Genomic DNA, 19,470 nt, shown 5'->3' on the forward strand with positions numbered 1-19,470 from the left:
TCACTCACTATAACTGATTTTTAACACTTAAACTCTTCAGTATAAAAATCTAATTTTGACAAGTGCGTGGTTCTGATCCAAAAACCCAATTAACCTATGGTAATGTGTATCCAAGCACGACTACGCCACTGTGATCGGGGTCCTAGCGGGGAGCCCGCTGTGGTTACTAAATTAGGGTGAACTGCAAAGAATGGGGCAGACAATCCCCATAAAGCTGGCGGATATTCCAATACTTAGACTTACCAAATCAGCATAAAACAGCTTCTTTATTACCTTACTGGTTACTCAGATGTCCAAACAACACAGTTCCCTTAAAATGATCCAGCCTCAGGCCTCCATCCAGGTACCCACGTCAAATATGAGGACAATTTCTGTAAATCTATTTAATCATATAAAAGAAAAAGTTCTACCAATCTCAAAGGATTGGACACATTACCTCCCAGGTTAATGAATGTTTCAGATCTTACCCAAATACACGCTATGGCCGATTCTTATTAACTAAATTAAAATTTATTAAAAAACAAAAGAGAGAGTATGTTTAAAAGATCAAGTATCAGAGGGGTAGCTGTGTTAGTCTGGTTCCGTAAAAGCAGCAAAGAATCCTGTGGCACCTTATAGACTAACAGACGTTTTGTAGCATGAGCTTGAAAGCTCATGCTACAAAACGTCTGTTAGTCTATAAGGTGCCACAGGATTCTTTGCTGCTTTTAAAAGATCAATACACATACAGACATGAGTTCAATTAATTGAAGTGCAGATTCCTAGCAGAGATGGTGAGCTTTGTAGTTGCAAAAAGTTCCTTTAGAATTCAGTTCATAGGTCATAGTCCAATGTCCAAATCTCATATTCAAGACATATCAGCAGAACTGGGACTTCAGTCTTGCAACTCAAACCTCCCCTGATGAAGTGTAAGCAGATCTGAGATGACAGAATCAGGACCCAAGGATCTTTTATACAATTTCATGTCCTCTTTGACAGGTTGGGATTTCCTCAGGGAATGAAAGGTAATTAGGATGATTTTGAAGGAGGTCCATCACGGTACTTAGCTATATGAATTAATATAAGACCATTTGCTTGTTCCTCCACCATTTACAGTACATTTCAAAGAGAGATGAATACCGAGCTATCCTGTGTTTACAATTCATTTAAATGCTAGGATCTTCTTTTGACCTCTGAATTATCAGAATACAGCATAGACAGGGACTGCTGATTACATTGTTGACTCTACTCATACATATGTAAATACACAAAAACACAAACATTATCTCCCCATCTGTCTTTTGAGGGTTACGTATTTTGCAGGATGTTTAACCCTTTCTAGCCATGTATCACACAGGTGCACATAATATTCATAAAAATAATGCATGTATCTCCCAGGCACTTCAAATTGTCTTCATCACATGCATGTCAAGTGCCTAGCATAATGGGGCTCTGATCCATAATTGGGGGCTAACAAAATATAGATAATTAAAGATCATTTTAAAACTATTCGGAGACCATTTTAGAACCCTGTCTCTGCCGTGGTTTTTAGCACATATGCTGCTAGCCCATTTTTAAAAAGATCCCTATCCACACTGGACAGTAAAACCATCTTAAACTGACTGGCCACACCCATGTTCTAAAATGATTATCAAGCAGAGCCATATTACAGAATAATGTCAGCCTTGTTCTTGCAGAGTTTCTGCTTTGACAATAGGCTATCTTAAAATACAATTCTAGCTAGCATGGTGGTTATCCTAATATGGACAGGATCCTAGTTTTTTAGGTCTTTCAGTGATGATGATGATGATATGCTTGCATGCTTTTTCCAGGCCAGAGACACTTATAGAACTGGATTCAAAAGAAGTCAGGCTAAATATTCTACCTAATCTTTAGTTAAATGATGTGTTTGTGGAATGTTTCAAGCCTGTTCTTTTTCTTTCTTCCTTCCTTTCTTCTTAAGCAACAACTGTACAAAGCAAAGAAGATGCTGCCCCTATAGTCCAGGAGTGGGCAAACTATGGCCTGCGGGCCACATCCGGCCTGCCAGCTGATTTAATCCGGCCCTCCTCTGCTCCATCCCGCTGGGGAGTGGGGTCGGGGGCCACTCCACATACCGCTGCTCCCGGAAGCAGCAGCATGTCCCCCCTCTGGCTCCTACATTTAGGGGCAGCCAGGGGGCACCACGCGCTGACACATCTGCAGGCACCGCCCCTGCAGCTCCCATTGGCTGGGGAAGCACGCAGAGCCGACTGGTTGCGCCGGAGCCAGAGTGGGGATATGCCGCTGCTCCCAGGAGCTGATTGATGTAAGCGACGCCCAGAGTCTGCACCTCTGCCCCTCACTCCTGTGCCCAACCCCTTGCCCCAGCCCTGATCCCCCTCCCGCCCTTCAAACCCCTCAGTCCCAGCCTGGAGCACCCTCCTGTACCCCAAGCCCTTCATCCCCAGACCCACCCCGGAACCCGCATCCCCAGCCAAATCCCTCACCACCACCACCCTGAGTTAAGCCTCAGCTGATATCACATAAGTGATGCAGGTTTGAAAGTAAACAAGTTTGTCATCCTGGGTCTTTTTACAGCAGGTCACAGAAGGGATCAGAACACCTCCATACACACACCCTGCAGTTCAATTATCATATGCCAAAGTGGGGCTTCAGAAATCAGAAAACCAATTATTTGCTGTACTGAGAAGTGCAGTGCCTCAGCGAGCCCTACATTTCTAGGAGTCTAAGGTTTTTTGAGCCAAAAATAATGCCCGGGCACGCATGCCATAGGTTGCCTACCCCTGTGTTAAATACTGTGTGAAGCAATCCATTGCATGTCCCTATGACAAGAGACCACTGAAATCTGCCAACCATTTCTTCCACTGCACCATCAGCTAAGTTTTTAATGAAAGACTAAGGGCTTTCTATGCTTAGAACCCTATTGCAGCTCAACTGGGCTGCTGCAGCTACACCACCGTGACGCTTCAGTGTAGACACGATTTATATCGACAGGAGGGATTCTCCCACCAGTGTAATTAATCCACCTCCCCAAGAGGCAGCAGTTAGGTCAATGGAAGAATTCTTCTGCTGACCTTGCGCTGTCTGTGCAGGCACTTTGGTCGGCTTAACTACAGCACTCAGGTATAGATTTTTCCCACCCCGTAGCAATATAGTTATGCCGACCACTGGCCCTCTCATTCCAGCACCCCTGAGTGGGAGTGAAATAAACTATACTGGTAATAGCACTGGTATAAGCTGTGTCCACACTAGTAGTGTTTTCCTAGTCTAGTGTCCCACTATTCATAGAACAATGAAGTGTTTTTTCTGTAGACATAGCCTAACATTGTCAGCACTGCCAAGTGTTAAAAACTAGGAAACAGGACCATTGAGAAGGCAGTTTAATGAGCTCTCTCCCTTCCCACCACAAGGGAGTTTCACTTCTTGGAATTCAAAGCACAAAACACCCAAACCAGCCAGTATGGAAAGTGCAGGTGGGTTTAATCGGCTGTATTTCAAGCAGGTTTTGTGAAAAGTTTAATCTTTAATGACAAATCTTAGAGCAAGGCAGGTTAAGCCAAGATCTTGGGATCTATTCTGGGCCAGATATAGCCCTGGGAACCAAAGGCCCAAGTCTCTCCTCATTTGCATAAGTGCCATCAGTGGGGGTTGCACCCGTGTAACAGAGGCAAGAACTGGGTTCCCTGAGGCAGAAGATTTGAGGGAGAAAAATGCAAGGAAACCAAGTATGTTCTGGACAGGCCTGTGTTCTGGTGACCATAACCCACCACTCTTTACAATATAGAAATCAGTTCTATTCTTTTTCCTACTATGGACAAGCCCTTCCTCTCTAGCAGAGAAAAGGGGTATGTGTGTGGGGGGGAAAATATTAAAAAAACAGATTTCCTGTACATATGATTCCAAGTTGTGGTGTCAGGCCGTTGTGGTGTCCGTATGATATCTTAAGGCATGCAATCAAGCAGTGAGGTTAAGCATGTACTTCATCACTGATTACAGGATTCAGAATACTGCAGACAGCCCCACCAAAGGCCAAAACCCAGCACATTTTTCAAAAGGGAGTAGACTTTTGAAAGCTGCAGTCCAATTCTTAGGAACAGAAGAATTTCCACACCAGTATAGACCTAAGGTCCAGCTAGTCAGCCTTTTTTTTTGTCTCCAACAGTAGCCATTACTGCATGTTATAGAGGAAAGCAAAAAATACAAACAATTTTTTTTAAAAAACCCACAAATGCATCCAATTATCCATTTTCCTGAGCAGGGATGGGATTTCGTCTCTGTAAATGTGACACAGCCCCTGAAAATGCAGCAAGAGAGCAGCAGCACTGTGCAGATGTCTCTTTAACCAGCTGGGTATGCTTTCAATGAAAGAAATCACAGAACCCATGACTCCCCATAGCAAACCACTGGTCCTACTTATCAGGAGTTACGGTTTGTTCTTTAACCTCCCAGGCAGCCCCAGTTCAGTTTGGCAGCTCCCACTGAAATTAGCTCAGCTGTATTACCCTCACAGACACCTACTCACATTCGAAACTTTCTGTATGGCTATGGATTTTATTTAAACAAAATGCATGAAAATCCCAGAATCCATGACTCCTGCAACAGCCAGAACAAAATGCAGCCAGAATACTTTGTATTTGCTGTATGTGGCTCTTTCTTGGTGCTTTAAAAAGTCCTTTAGTTAAGAATGTATAAGTAGGAATTCATGTGGCACTAGTGACAATAAAATTTGTCTCTGGTGTAGCTCCCTTACCTTCAATAGAGTTGCACCAGGGGTTAATTTGATCCATTGTTTCCCCAGTATTTGGGGACAGATGTTTGAATTGCTGCCCAGAATAAAAAGAGAAGGGTGTCACTTTGTGCCTGATGCGCCCCCCCCCCCACACACACACACATTGCCAGGGCTTTCTTTGAGTTAAATTTACCCTGCCCCATTATCTGAAGTACTTTCCAATAAGGTGCAAGATTGTGGTTGAAAATTACCAAAAAGTCATAACATTTGAAATGTACTTTTTTGTCTTCAGAGGCATTAAATATAACTCTGCAGATAACTGATGGGAAGGGAGCAATTGTGCGATAAAGGGTTGTGTGTTATATAATAAACTGACACCGGCATTTGTGCATTTGTGCAAAATGGATTTGTTTGAAGGAAACAAACTTCACTTTTCAGTCTTTCCTTTTCCTTTTATCATAGTAGAGAGATTTATGTATCTATCTGCTGCTATAGCTGCAAAGGGAAAAGCAGATTAGAGTGAGCTATCGCATTGCAGAAAATTAGTGTTCTGGATACAATTACTCCAGCAAGCAGGCAAAACCTTGGGAAGTAGTCAAGCCAAGCTTTGCTTCTCACCCAAATGGGATATGTGCCTGCTGAAGCAACACATGTCCATGCCAATCTGCAACACACTTGGCTATTAATCCTCAGGATTTGACCTCCACACGTTAAACAAATGCCAACCATGACTACAAATATATTTAGGAATGTTTTGCTGTCGGGAACATTTTGGGGATATCATGCAATCTGCTGGCTTTTGTGATAATCAAGTCTGATAACAATGGGTGCTATCTATTACTGGACTTCAGTATCAGGTCAGGTGAATCCTGGAAGCCTGTCCTGTAATGATTGGTAGAAGGAATTGCTTTGTTCTCACGTGGGTTTGCTCTCATCTCCTGAAATGTTGTTAATTTCTTTTTGGAAAAGGCTACAAATGCAGCCTGATATTCTCGCTAGCCATTTGGTTTAAATAAATATCTGTATTGATTTACAGGGCTGCTGGGCCTCACTCCAATTGTTCCTTCATGCTGCCATTAAGAGTACAAAAGGATTCCTGATACAATGTGCCCTTGACTAAGCCTGTATCTTGTCTGCTGCATTCTAACACGCTCTCTTACATTCTGCATGTGAAAGCCACCAATGAGGGTAAGTCTGTATGGTGTGAAAGCTGAAAGTGGGTAGTCAGCCTGCTCGTGGCTTGGTTCTTTTCAGCCCAAACCCACATGTTTCCCAATCCCCCTGTGATTTCCAGCATATACTCCTACGGTAGTCTAAGAATGATTCCATCCCTGATGTTTATTTTTTAAAAGAAAGCCCTTAAAAAATGCCCTACTGTGAAATGTATCTCACAGGAGACTAGAATAAAGCAGAAAATCTCATAAGGCTAAATTAAGGCCCGGATGTGAGAGCTTCCCTCAGCTAGCATCTCTAACAAGAGCTGAAACCTCCCACCAAGAAGTCTGAGCCTTCCTCATGCCATGACCCCCAAACTTAGCCTCCAACAGCTACGAGGCACCACACAATTTTTCGTATTGGCTTGGAGTGTGCTGCCAGGCAGGTGTCAGGTCCTGCAGTGCTTCAAACATGACATCACAGGAGTTGGCTAAGTGATTTATGGGGCATCCCAGCATGTAAGAAGGAACTGGGTGAGAGTGAACATGTAAGGTGGCCTCAGTCAGAAGACAGGGCTAATAGGAGTCAGACACACAGGAGTTGCTGTAAAGGAGCTCGACTTTATTTTCAGTCCTCAGTCTGAGTCAGGGTAACTAAGGTTAGGAGTCAGCAGCTGCTGACTCCAGTGGTCACTGCTACTTCAGAAGACAAGGTAACTTGACTCCAGATAACTGCTGTGGGGCAGAAGTGTCACTCCAACTGCGGCTCTGAAATGCACCAGATCAGTTTCATGCCTGGCATGTTTGTGTATGAATAAACAGACAATACTATTCAGTCTCACAGAACTATAGTAAAGAGGGATTCATCCCACCGTTCTTTCTGTCTGTTCTGCTGCGCTGTTTTTTCTGTCTGTTCTCAGCTTTCCGAAGGCTCGATTGTGATCTCTGGTAGACGGGCCTGGAGTGTTGGCTATCTTGTAAAATCACAGGAAGTGACCTAACACGCTGAGTCACATCCCTAGCTGCAGCTCCCTTTGTAGTTCATCTATGAGTTGTTTCAGAACTCGATTTTTGCCAAGGAGGGGGTGGAAAATGCTCTAGTCCTGCTTTTTCTTCATTTACTGCAGAAAAACAGTGGTGTGGGATAGTTCAGTGGTTTGAGCATTGGCCTGCTAAACCCAGGGTTGTGAGTTCAATCCTTGAAGGGGCCATTTAGGGATCTGGGGCAAAAATCTGTCTGGGGATTGATCCTGCTTTGAGCAGGGGGTTGGACTAGATGACCTTCTAAGGTCCCTTCCAACCCTGATATTCTATTCTATGAAAGCTCAAAGTCCCCTAGACCCACCAAAAGGTGAATGGAAAGAGACCTGTTTGTAAACATCCAGTTGGGTCAGGGGTAGGGATACCCTACTGTGATGTTTGGTGTCATGGTTATTCGCCCAGATTATGGGATTGTTTCAGTTAGATCTGTCTTTGGAGAGAGAGCAGAATGTACAGGGAGGGAATTATTTGCCCCGTTGATCCATGCAGTGCAGTGATACAAACCTCCTGCAGTCCCTGCTTCAGTGGGGCTCACCACTGCCTGGTGCATCCCAGAAAGTGGGTGAGGGATGGTTCGGGAAAGAGCAGCATCTGAGAGATTCAGGGATGTCACATCTTCAAGATAGCCTCAGCTGGCAGGACTCATATGGAACCTTGCAGCTGTCCTCCCTTACAGAACTCACAAGGGAAGAACAGTAAGGGTCTTCCACCTGTCCTCCTTGGGGCTTGCTGACCCCAAAAACATAAATTGCACCTCCTGCATCTGTTTGGGGTTTAAGCTCACAGTTCTAAGATTCTAATACAGTGTGTTCCTTCTCTCTCATTCTTGAATCTCCTGTCCCTTGAATGGATGCCCAGTGACCTTTAAAAAAAATGCAGTCATGCAACTTGTACCCAGAAAGTTCTGCTTAACTGCTAACAACAGAATAGAGCTACAGTAAGCATGAGAAGAAAGTTTCCATTTTTTAATTTGTGCATGTACACTATAGCGTAAATAACCACATGACATACTGACAAATATAGAATCATAGAAGTATAAAACTGGAAGGGACCTCAATTAGTCATCTAGTCCAGTCTCCTGTGCTCAAGGCAGGACTAAGTAATAACTAGAAGACCATTTTTGACAGGCATTTGTCTAACCTGTTCTTAAAAACCTCCAATGACAGAGATTCTACAACCTCCCTAGGCAATTTGTGCCAGTGCTTAACTATCCTGACAGGAAGTTTTTCCTAATGTTCAACCTAAACTTTCCTTGTTACAATTTAATTCCATTGCTTCTTGTCCTATCCTCCGAGGTTAAGGAGAACAATTTTTCACCCTCCTCCTTGTAACAACCTTTGATGTACTTTTGAAAATTGTTATCATGTCCCCCTCAGTCCTCTCTTCTCCAGACTAAACAAACCCAATATTTTCAATCTTTCTTCATAGGTTATGTTTTCTAACCCTTTAATAATTTTTGTTGCTTTTCTCTGGACTTTCTCCAATTTTTCCACATCTTTCCTGAAGTGTGGCACCCAGAACTGGACAAAATACTTCAGTTGAGTCTTAATCAGCACGGAGTAGAGTGGAAAAATTACTTCTCATGAGAGAGAGAGAGAGGTGTATTGTGCTGACAAATGTATATGTAAACTACTGCCCCTCACTGAGTGCAATTGGCATTGCTCATCTCATCGCCTAATATGGCTTCAGCTGAAGACGATTCTCATTCAGTTCACCTGGCAGGGCTTGTACTTTTGGAGCAGAATCATAAGAGCTCAGTTCCTGTAGTTAACATGAAAATCTGAGTATCCACTTTACACAATAATGCTGTGCATGAAGTCCTAACTGTTCATAGAACTCTCCTGATATCATGACATGGAGTCGATACACAGACTCATGTCCTGATGTTCCACTGCATCATCACCCATTGGTGATGCAGCATTGTACAGCAGCATTACAACAGAGTGAGGTCTGGCCTCTAATTATCGCCCAAACTTGCCCATCATTATTAAGAACGATGTTTATTATGGTGGTGCCTAGGGACCCACCAAGAACAGGATCCCTCCTTCTATGGTTGTCTGTGTGCAATGTGTTATTTTACATTGTATTGAACCCATTTATGCTTTTCTGGCCAGGCTGAAACCATCTACTGTTGGGAGAGGGAGCCCAGGAACTTTCCTTTCCTTAGGATGTACAAGGACTGGCGTCACCAGTTAGCCCAAAGGGGATGATGAGGAGGAGGCAAGGAAGGTGAACAGAGCAGGAGGACCCACACACTCTGTGCACCAGCCAAGGGCGTGCATGCTGCACCATTTAATGGGATGTAACAGGAGCTGTGCTTCCCCATGTTGGGGTCTTCCAGGAGACTCTACCGCCCGCAACAGGTGCCAGTGCTTTAAAAGCATGATAGACTCTGTCACTGGCGCATTGACCAGTGATGTGAGTATCTTGGGAAGCTAAATAATGATACGTTGTTTCTGTTGTTTTTCATAACAAACCTCTGCTGCATCCAACCAAGTCCATGTTTTGCCTTCTCAATCATTCCATAATTGAGCAACCTCCAAAGACAACCCCTCTATTTTGGCTCGCAGTTTGAACAGTGGTGTCTTTGCTGAAACTCATTATGTAGGTGGGGGGTATCTTTAAAGGGATGTTTGTTCATTTACCTGAACTTTGTATGAGATGGGAGCAAGATGTGGTATTTTAAAAAAATCCCAAACCAACAACTTCAGAGGCGGAGCAGATCTGAATTGTGATATCCCCAAAGTTTTGGGACTACTTAGATCCAGGATTTTTGTTCAGCTCTTCAAGGAAAAATCCGTGCAGGGATAATAGAGATGATTTTCTAATTGTATGCACAAAATAAAAAGGCCTATTATCCTCAAATCAAGAGGTGAAAACATACTTGGTTAGCTAAAGAATCCCACCGGTGTCCCAAGGGAATGGGGTGATCATTGCCAAAAACTAAAGGATCCTTTTAAAAGATCCTGACAGTGGTAAACTTGTACATTAACATAAATATCTCAGAGACCAAATAAGGTGTTTTTTGCTGCTACGCTTGTTACTACTATCTTTTTGTGGTTGAGATTGAGAGAAATGTAATCAATGGGTAATTAATCAAGCAGTTTACTTTGCAGTCCTCCTAAGAGAAGGGTTGAACTTTTTAGCTTCAAGCAATCAGAATTCAGCTAGGACTTAAACTAGAGCAATTTTAATTAGATGCATAGAACTGTCCAAATTCCTTCTTCCCACTTGGAATATTATGTTTAACTTAGGCAGGAAGAGGAAAGCATGGACGTACTGAGTGTGAAACAATCTTCTGCACTTTGTGTTCTAGTGGAAATCTGTCACATTTCAAAGATTTAAAAATAAAAACTAGCCCAAAGAGGTAGCTGGCAATATCTCTTATTGGGCTACCTGGAAAGGGATGGACATGTAAGTGCTAGCGCTTATAACTTGTTAGACATGTTTTATTTTTTTATTAACTGAATTAATGTTATTTCTGCTTCCACACCCTCTGTTACAGTTTGGGAATTTTACAATGTTAAAAAGAGTTGGGAGTTTTGGGGGGTTTTTTTGGTCGATGGAAATTATTTGTCAAATGGCGAAGGAAGTGTTGTCTGCTGATAAGAGCCACTTACTGGGATTGCAAACCCCTTGGGTTCTCTTCATTACTCTGCTACAGAACCACTGTGTCCACGTTTCATCAGCCAGTCCAAGCAGTTCTGAAACATGGGAGGGCCAGGTGCCCAACTCAGGATCTTAATTTGCAGATGCACCTCTGGTGCAGGGCCATCCTTACCCATACGCAAAGTACGCAGCTGCGCAGGGCACCAGGAAACTTGGGGTACCAAATTTCCTGGTGCCCTGTGCAGCTGCATGCTGCTCCAGCCTACGCCCCACCTCTTCCCCAGGCCCCCCACCCCTGCCCTGCCCCAGCCCTGCCTTTTCCCGCCACTGCTCTGCTCTAGCCCCACCCCCACTCCACCCCTTCCCCAAAGCCCCGCCCTGCTCCGTCCCAGCCCCACCTCTTCCCATCCCTGAGGACTGCAGCAGGACCGGGCCTGCACTCCCAGGTTACCCCTGCCTCCCAAGCCACACCACCCCCCGTGGAGGCCTGGGGCCAGCCCCCCTCACCTCCAATGGGGGGGGCTGCATAGGGCCCCAGAATAGCTAGGGACAGCCCTGCTCTGGTGGTTGGAAGTCCTCTCTCTTTCCCATAGGCCTTATCTTGAGGTGTGACCAGAAAAGTTTAAGGTACACAGGACATGGACCATAACAGCACGAAGTGTATGAAAAACACAATGCTGGGGAGATGCTGTGGGGTACATAGCACTTCCCTTGTTTAGTGCTTTTTTGATCACATCTTTTCAATGTGCTCTGTTTGCTGGGGGTGGAGCCATAGGAAAATAATGGCTGGGGTGCTCTGTTAAACAGGAGGTTGCTGCCTCTGCCAGAGCCTAGATAAAGGGGAGATTCCTTTGAGGCCTCAAGCTCCAGGGATAATATCACCCAGATAATATCACATGAGCCCACTCCTCTGTGTGGGGTTGATATGGGGGGTCAGCCTGCCTGTACTGCACTGTGGAGACTCCAGAAAGGTGCGGGGAGGAAGCCAGCCAAGCAAAGGAGAATGGGAGAAGATTTACATCATGGATGTGACGCATTAATCTTCCTGCCTGACTTCATGTCCTGTATGCTTATGGAAATATCTGCATATGGATAATATTGTATCTCACTGAAAATAAAAATGCAATCTGGAAACGTTCCAGGAATTGGCCAAGCTGCAAGAAGTTCAGCAGCTCCCCTCTCTCTCTTTTCAAAAGTTACAGTTATTTGAGATTTGCCCTAGGAACTAGGGATTGGCTCAAGCCACACAATTTTGGTCCATGTCCATATTCTGAATACCACAAATTCTGGTGGTGATTCAGGCTGCTGTTAAGACAGGAGACCATGACAAGCGTCAGATCTTGATTCAGAGTATGAACACCTGGGGGAATTGGATCTGTGTGTTCCTTTTCTCAGGCCCCATTGTGTTCAGAGCCACTATTTTTTATCTAAATTGCTTGGGCTGAATTCCCTCAAATTAGAGTTCAAAAATGGCCTGGTTTTCAAAGGTTCTGAGCATTCCCCATTCCCTTTGTCTTAAATGGGATTTCTCAGCCCTTCTAGAAATCAGGCCACTTTGATTTATTGTTATTATTAATTTGTGTTTTTGTTGTAGGGTGCAGGAGCCCCAGGTATGGACCAAGACCCTATGGTGCTAGGGGCTGTACAAGGGCAGAATATAGGTGCCTAAATATGGATTTAGAAGCCTAATGTTTTAGATTCCTTGGTTTGAAAAAATTGGCTTTTATCCATTGATTGTGTAAATTAAGCCCTCTTCTTTTTTGCATGCCTGTCTAACATCAAATAGCAGATCTCATGAGAAAAAATATCAATGGCTTCTGTGTACCTGTGGTAAACATATCTGAAGTGGCTTTGTTGTTTATCAGGTCTATCTAAGATGTATCCCTTAGGAGAGTAAGGGCACATAGGAAGCTGATTGACACTTCTGACTCTTGACTGGGCATTACTGGAACAAGCTGAGGTCACTCTAGAGTGTGTGTTTTGATCCTGTCTTCCCTTAGGTTGGCGCTGAGTGAAGGGGATTAAGGGATTGTCTTTAGCACTGTGTGTGAGGGGTTCATTGCCGGGTATAGCCATGAAAAGAATCTCTGTCATTACTGTTGCCTGGTGCGGAAAATTCATAGGCTCTCTGCATCAACTGCTTCGATTTCCAGATAGTCAGAAGGAGCCTCAGATGAAATGTATCTTTCCCATCTGGCTGCAACATCTCTCTGAGAGCCACTGTTTTACAGCATTAATTGCAGATATGTAATTCACAGAGATGTGCATGCAAGTTTAATATTTATTTACTTATTTTTTTTCCTACCACTTACTTTTTAGATAATATGAATTTTATTTGTTAAATGTTTTGCCCCAGAGGTCCTTTCTCTGCATTCTTCCTGCATATGTGAAAACTCACACAAGGCCTTCTAGACAGCAATATTTGGAAAAAGGGGAAGGTTGCCCACAAAGCTGCAAAAACTGGAATAATCATTCGGAGCGAATACTAACCTGGCACAGGGCCTACAGCACGTGTTGTATTTTACCTCAGGGAAGAAATTGCTCAAGTCTAGAAAGCCACTCCTTTGGCGAAGTAGGTTAGGGCCTGGTCTAAGACATAGCAGACCTAGATTCAAATCCCTGCCCTGCTACACACTTCCTGGGTAACCTTTAGCATCTCTTAGTGGATGACAGTTTCTCTTAGTTCCTCATCTGTAAAATGGGTATAATAGCAAGTCCCTACCTTGCAGGAGTGTTGTGAGGAAAAATACATTAAAGATTGCTCAGATACTATGGTAATAGGGGGCATATAAGTACCTAAAATAGATAGATTTCCCTTTGTGTAGTCTTTTTTGAGAGAGGTTAGGAAATACAGCCTTCCCTGTATGCTATATCTTCAGATACAAATGTTCAGTACCTGTTTCCAGCAAGTTCTGAGAGACCCTTCGATTTGGGGGGCTATATCGCTATTCAGACTTGATCACAGTGCCTGGCAGTCCTCTTGTATTAATTTAGGTGGAATAAATGGCCCATAATTGTTACCATAACTCAGTCACTGTCTAACATTAAGCAGTGTTAGCCAAGGTCCAGGGTTTGGTATATGAAGACCATAACTTGCTTAGTACCATGGAAAACACACTATTAAAATACTTTTAACCTTTTGCTGAAAATAAAGAAAAAGGTGGCAAAACAGTTAAAGCATTTGAAATGTACAATATTAAGTGTGGCTTTCATTTTAACAACATCCCTTTAGCAGGAGAGAGTTTTTAGAAGGAACCCCCCTCTCCCCACCCTTGGTTGACAGTCTCTTTGGTGGCATAGAAGATGGTAATAACTGTCCTTCTAAGGAAAAGAGAAAGAAGTTAGTTGAGATGGGCTGGAACTGTTGTTGCTGCTGCTGTTAAAGTCCAATCCTGTTTCATCCCAGGTGGTGTTTGGGATCCAGCTGGAGCCGGTAGAGGTGGCAGTATCATCTGGATCCCAGTCTCTGGCCCAGTCTGGTTAGGACAGCTCTCAGGATCAGGATAATGAAGGCCTGGAGTCCCAGGAGATGGTGGGGGTGGCAGCCATGGTGGTGAAGCTCTATCCCAGGGGTAGGCAACCTGTGGCATGCATGCCGAAGGCGGCACGCAGGCTAATTTTCAGTGACACTCACACTGCCTGGTTCCTGGCCACCGGTCCGGGGGGGCTCTGCTTTTTAATTTAATTTTAAATTAAGCTTCTTAAACATTTTAAAAACCTTATTTACTTTACATACAATAATAGTTTAGTTATATATTATAGACTTATAGAAAGAGCCCTTCTAAACCCGTATTACTGGCACACGAAACCTTAATTTAGAGTGACTAAATGAAGACTCGGCACACCACTTCTGAAAGGTTGCCGACCCCTGCTCTATCCAATAGTCAAATTTTCTCCCCAAAGCTTCTTTCTTTAAGGACCCACAAAGGGAGTGGTGGGCAAAATAGCCCATCCCCTCATAATTTTGTTCACCAGTTAGGCCTAGTTTCTGATTAGTTTTTTCCTAGTTTTTGGTTTACTGATTTTTGGTTCCACTTTTCTTGTTTATCAGGCATGATCTTAAAACAGGCCTTGGATTACATTAATAGGCCTTTTTGTTTGGACTAATGTAGTCTTTCTATCTCCATTTCATACCTTTTCTTATTAACATTTGTTGTTACAGGTTATTGTGACATTTTAAAAACTTTCATTTACTTTTTACAGTTGAGTTCACAGGGTAAATTTGTAGGCCCAATTATGACAACAGATACAAATGTTCATTGCCTGTTTCCTGCATATTCTGAGCTCCCCTCCATTTGGGGGGGGAGGGGGCTATATTGATACTCAGACTTGATTACAGTGCCTGGCAGGTCTAATAACTTCTTGTATTGAGTTTTGATTAGTATTATTTTAATAAAATAAAAGACCCATCTGTTGCCAAGTCCTTCAAGAAGGACTGTTTAAACCTTTCCCAGTGAGAATATTATGTAAACGTTAACCATAACTACCTGAACAGGAGCCATTTTACTTAATCTGCTCATAACCAGCTTTTAAAAAATAAGATCAACCTTTTGTTTATTTTCTCAGCAGTGTGGAAGAAGGGAATTCTCAGTGTGACTGCCTCTGAGTACAGGCTCTTGTTGTGGTTCCTTTGATATTGCCTTGTGGGTACACTTCTAGCAACTCACTTCTCTTTCTCTTAGATTATCAACTGTTTGACTCCAAGGCTATGTCTACACTGCACTTTTGTCATTAAAACTTTTGTCGGTCAAGTGTGGAAACCCCCCCCCCCCGACCAATAAACGTTTTAATGACAAAAAGCGCTGGTGTGGACAGTGTAGCGTCTCCTGCCGACAAAGCTACTGCCCCTCCTTGGGAGTGTTTTTGGGGGCTGGCAAAGTGTGGCTACGGCTGTAGCTGCATAGCTGTGCCGCTGTAAGGTATGCATAGCCTAAGTGTCGCTCTAAGTCCCTATGGCTCAAACCATATGTATTTTGATAGCTGGGTTCTAACTTTTAATGCAGTTCCCATGGCTATTTTAAACAACAGTATCTTATATTTTATGCAGGGACTTTTATCCCTGAGGATCTCAAAGTGCTTTCAGACGCCAGGCAAAATCTTTCTGATCCATAGTGCACTCTCTCTGTTGCAGATCTCCACTGTGTTTTCCTTCTATCTATCTTGACTATAACCTGCCCCAGCAGCCTGTCACGTCATGGACAGTGTAGACTTTGAGAGTGGGGACTGTCTTTACTTACCATGTGGTATATCTATGGGTCTCTGTATAACAATATTGAATATTCCAAACTCATTTTTCATGCTGAAACTTTTCTACATTCAGTGGTTATGGTCAGGGCTGGTGCAAGGAAGTTTCGTGCCCTAGGTGAAACTTCGACCTTGCGCGCCCCCCCCAGCTAACCCCGCCCGTGGCAGCTAACCACACCCACCCACCCCTCCCACCAGAGGAGCCCCCCACCACGGCAGCTAACCCCACCCGCCACAGCAGCTAACCCAGCCCGCCACCCCCCACACCTGGGGAGCCCCCCCCGCAGCAGCTACCCCCCCTGCAGCTAACCCTGCCTGGGAGCCCCCATTCTGTGGCAGCTAACCCTGCCCGGTGAGCCCCTGAGGAAGCTAACCCCACCCTCCGTGGCAGCTAACCCCGCCCGCCGTGGCAGTGAATCCAGCCTGCCACCCCACACACCTGGGGAGCCCCCTCCAGCAGCAGCTACCCCCTGCAGCTAACCCCACCTGGGGAGCCCCCCGTCCACAGCAGCTAACCCCATCCCCTGTGTGGCAGCTAACACCGCCTGGGGAGCCCGCCCCAGTTCACCTCCGCTCTACCTCCTCCGCTGAGCACGCCAACGCTGCTCTAATTCTCCTCCCCTCCCAGGCTTGCGGTGCCGATTGGAGGATAATTAGAGGGGGGCTGTGTGCTCAGCGGAGGAAGCAATGTGGAGGTGATCTGGGGCGGGGAGTGGTTCCCCTGTGCGCCCCCCGTTACTGCAGGCGGCCCTCCCCATGCCCCTCCGCCCCAGCTCACCTCCACTCCACCTCCTCGCCTGAGCGGACTTTTAGGCGCCCTCAACCACTAGGCGCCCTAGCCGGCCATCTAGTTCGCCTAGTGGTTGCACCGGCCCTGGTTATGGTAGCTCTTGGATACAACAGTGATCACCCTAGAAATACCTAAGAGAGAAATGGGCAGCCAAGAGAAGAATCTTGCCCTACAAAAGCCTTCAAAATGATGATAAAATGAATGTTCTTGTTAGCCCTTTGGCACATTGTGGCATCACAATTCCACTTCTCATATTGCCCATGGAGTTGATTACTAGAGGTTATTTGTCTGGCAACAAATCCCACTGATGCTTGAAGAATCTAATTGTATCACTTGGTACCATCCCTACTGTAGGTCAAAGGAAACATTTGTAAATTATTTTTTTCTACTCTTTAAATAGTGTAAAAGTTTTAATTTTCACTGGCTGTAAAAACAGGCTAGCAAACACTTGGATGAGAATAGGAAAAGTGGACATGGTCAAAAGTCACAAATTGCATAACTGCCAACTCAGGATTATGTGGTACATTGGAACTAAGAGTTTATAAATTGTCTTGTCATCCTTTCCTGCTCCTAACTGGATGTTCTTGAAAGACAAATTCAACTGCACCATCCCAGCTCTCAGGTGCTGGTAATCACTCTCTTCCTTCCATTGTAGTAATTTTACAGAACTGGTTTGTCCCAGTAGGAACTCATCATGAGATAATCTAATTGTGGATAATCTCATTTGCAAGACAGTCTTTCTCTGGGGATAATCTTATTAAAGTCTAGAGGATTTATCACCTTGAATCTCTTCTGTAACTGGATTCTAGTTCTGTTACTATCTTGCCTACAATTGCTGATTGTATCAGTTTGTTGTTTGGACATCTCAAGTTATCATCCATCTATGCAACCTTCCTAGGAGAGAAAACTGTGTGAAGATCTATTTATTTAAAGACTTAATTATATTATTTATTCTGATTCTTTCTAGAATACCCTGAATATGTGTGTGACAGGAACAGTGGCTCTAAGAAGTTATATAAAAGGAATAGAAGTTGCTATTTTAAAATAAACCTATGGATCTATGTTAGAGTTTTATGCTGCTGCCTGTCATCATAGTATCTGAACAATCTGCAGGTAACATAAATTAGCCACAGCAAAGCTTCCAGCAGACTTCATGGAGTCTCTCTGACTCCTCCCCCTTTTCACAATACAGTTCTGAATTGTTCTATTTAGGTAATCAGAAACAGACAAATATTTACTACTGAAAGTCATTGTTCAATGAAGAAAGTAAATCACTGGCACTTGAAGGGACTATTATCCAGAGGTGGTGAGTCTGTATTGATTTTTTTGTGGGTTTGTTTGTTTTACCTTTTCATGGAAAATGTTCTGGATACAGATTGATCATTTTCTGCTCTCTCTTCACTCTTTCTCCCCACCTAGCTTGAAATGGGAAGTGTGATCCAGTCAATACATGATGTAATGATAGGCTCAGCTTAGCTTCTGTAGGTGAACAATTAATGTATGGAACCCTTGTTTAAAAGCCAGTGTACAGCATCTCAGAAAGCTGGACATCAAGCAGGAATACACCTCTATAATACAAGAATGTGTCTTCCACTAAGCTGCTGCTTTGTAATTTCTAATGCACAAGTGGCAGAGTACTGCAATCCTTACTACTGTGAGTTGTCCCATGGACTCTCACTCTACAGGAGGTAAGGGCTACTTGCATGTGGTATTTTGCTACGATCAGGTCCTAGAACAATGCGGAGCAATGGAGCTCCTTGCATCTCATGGGGACTGAGGGCAACATTCCACAGAGTGACCTTCTCTCCCCCCTCCCCCTTCTTTTATTATTGTAACAGTAGCAACAGTGTAATCTAGTGCTAAGTAGCTATTGATTGACTGGACCTAGCAAGGGGGAGGGATAGCTCAGTGGTTTGAGCATTGGCCTGCTAAACCCAGGGTTGTGAGTTCAATCCTTAGGGGGGGCCATTTGGGGGATTTGAGTTGGGGATTGGTCCTGCTTTGAGCAGCGAGTTGGACTAGATGATCTGAAGTCCCTTCTAACCCTAATAATCTATGATTCTATGAAATGCTGGTGGCAGAGAAATGAGCCAGGCATGACTGGGTTAATTAGATAGGGCAGGCAGGGCTGGCTCCAGACCCCAGCGCGGCAAGCACGCGCGTGGGGCGGCCCTTTCCCGGGAGGTCCACCGGAGCCCCGGGACGACCAGACCTGCCGCGGGCATGACTGCGGAGGGGGCGCTCGTCCTGCGGCTCCAATGGACCTCACGCAGGCATGACTGCGGACGGTTCGCTGGTCGCTCGGCTGGACCTCCCGCAGGCATGCCTGCGGCAGCTCAAGCAGAGCCGCCGGACCTGCGAACCGTCCGCAGCTGCGGGAGGTCCAGCTGAGCCGCGCGACCAGCGGACCCTCCGCAGTCATGCCCGCGGGAGGTCCGCTGCTCCCGGGGCTCTGGGGCACCTCCCGCGCATGACTGCTTGGGGCGGCCAAATAGGTAGAGCCGCCCCTGAGGGCAGGGGACTTCTGGAAATATCTCACAATCTGATCTTGCTGGGGGAGACAGGGAACTACATTAACATATGTACGTACATACATGTGTGGGTTTTTAAAGGAAACCACCAGCTCACAAATATGCTGTAGGAGCAGACGGCACCACAATGGGACTCCAAAGGAAAAAATGTAAAGACACCAGTAAAAATACCCTTTAAAAAAGTAAAAACTTGGAAACCAAGGGGGTTGATTTTTCCCCTTTATTAATAAAGTTGCTTTCACACCTACCTAAGAGAAGAGAGCGAGAGTCTTTGGCCTCCTACACCTGCCTTTACAACATTATTAAAAGGTTTTAGCAGGAGTGTCCTGACCAAACAGGCCGCATCCCCTTTTGTAGATCAGTGCAATATAACCTTCTTCCGCATACCAG

General features: G+C 44.7%; 1 long non-coding RNA gene across 4 annotated transcripts in view; it reads left to right on the forward strand.

Moving 5' to 3' along the window:
• Positions 1-19,470, forward strand: part of LOC120372880 — a 70,402-nt gene that overhangs the window by 22,469 nt on the left and 28,463 nt on the right. For 3 of the 4 annotated variants that reach the window (XR_005585235.1, XR_005585234.1, XR_005585233.1), the window contains exons 2-3: positions 5,748-5,899; positions 9,021-10,255. This is a non-coding gene — a long non-coding RNA (uncharacterized LOC120372880). Of the gene's footprint in view, positions 1-5,747; positions 5,900-9,020; positions 10,256-19,470 lie in introns of those variants that run through there. The other variant, XR_005585236.1, reaches the window with a different exon arrangement.

Source organism: Mauremys reevesii, linkage group 10 (genome assembly GCF_016161935.1).
Source record: "Mauremys reevesii isolate NIE-2019 linkage group 10, ASM1616193v1, whole genome shotgun sequence".
Taxonomy (NCBI): domain Eukaryota; kingdom Metazoa; phylum Chordata; order Testudines; family Geoemydidae; genus Mauremys; species Mauremys reevesii.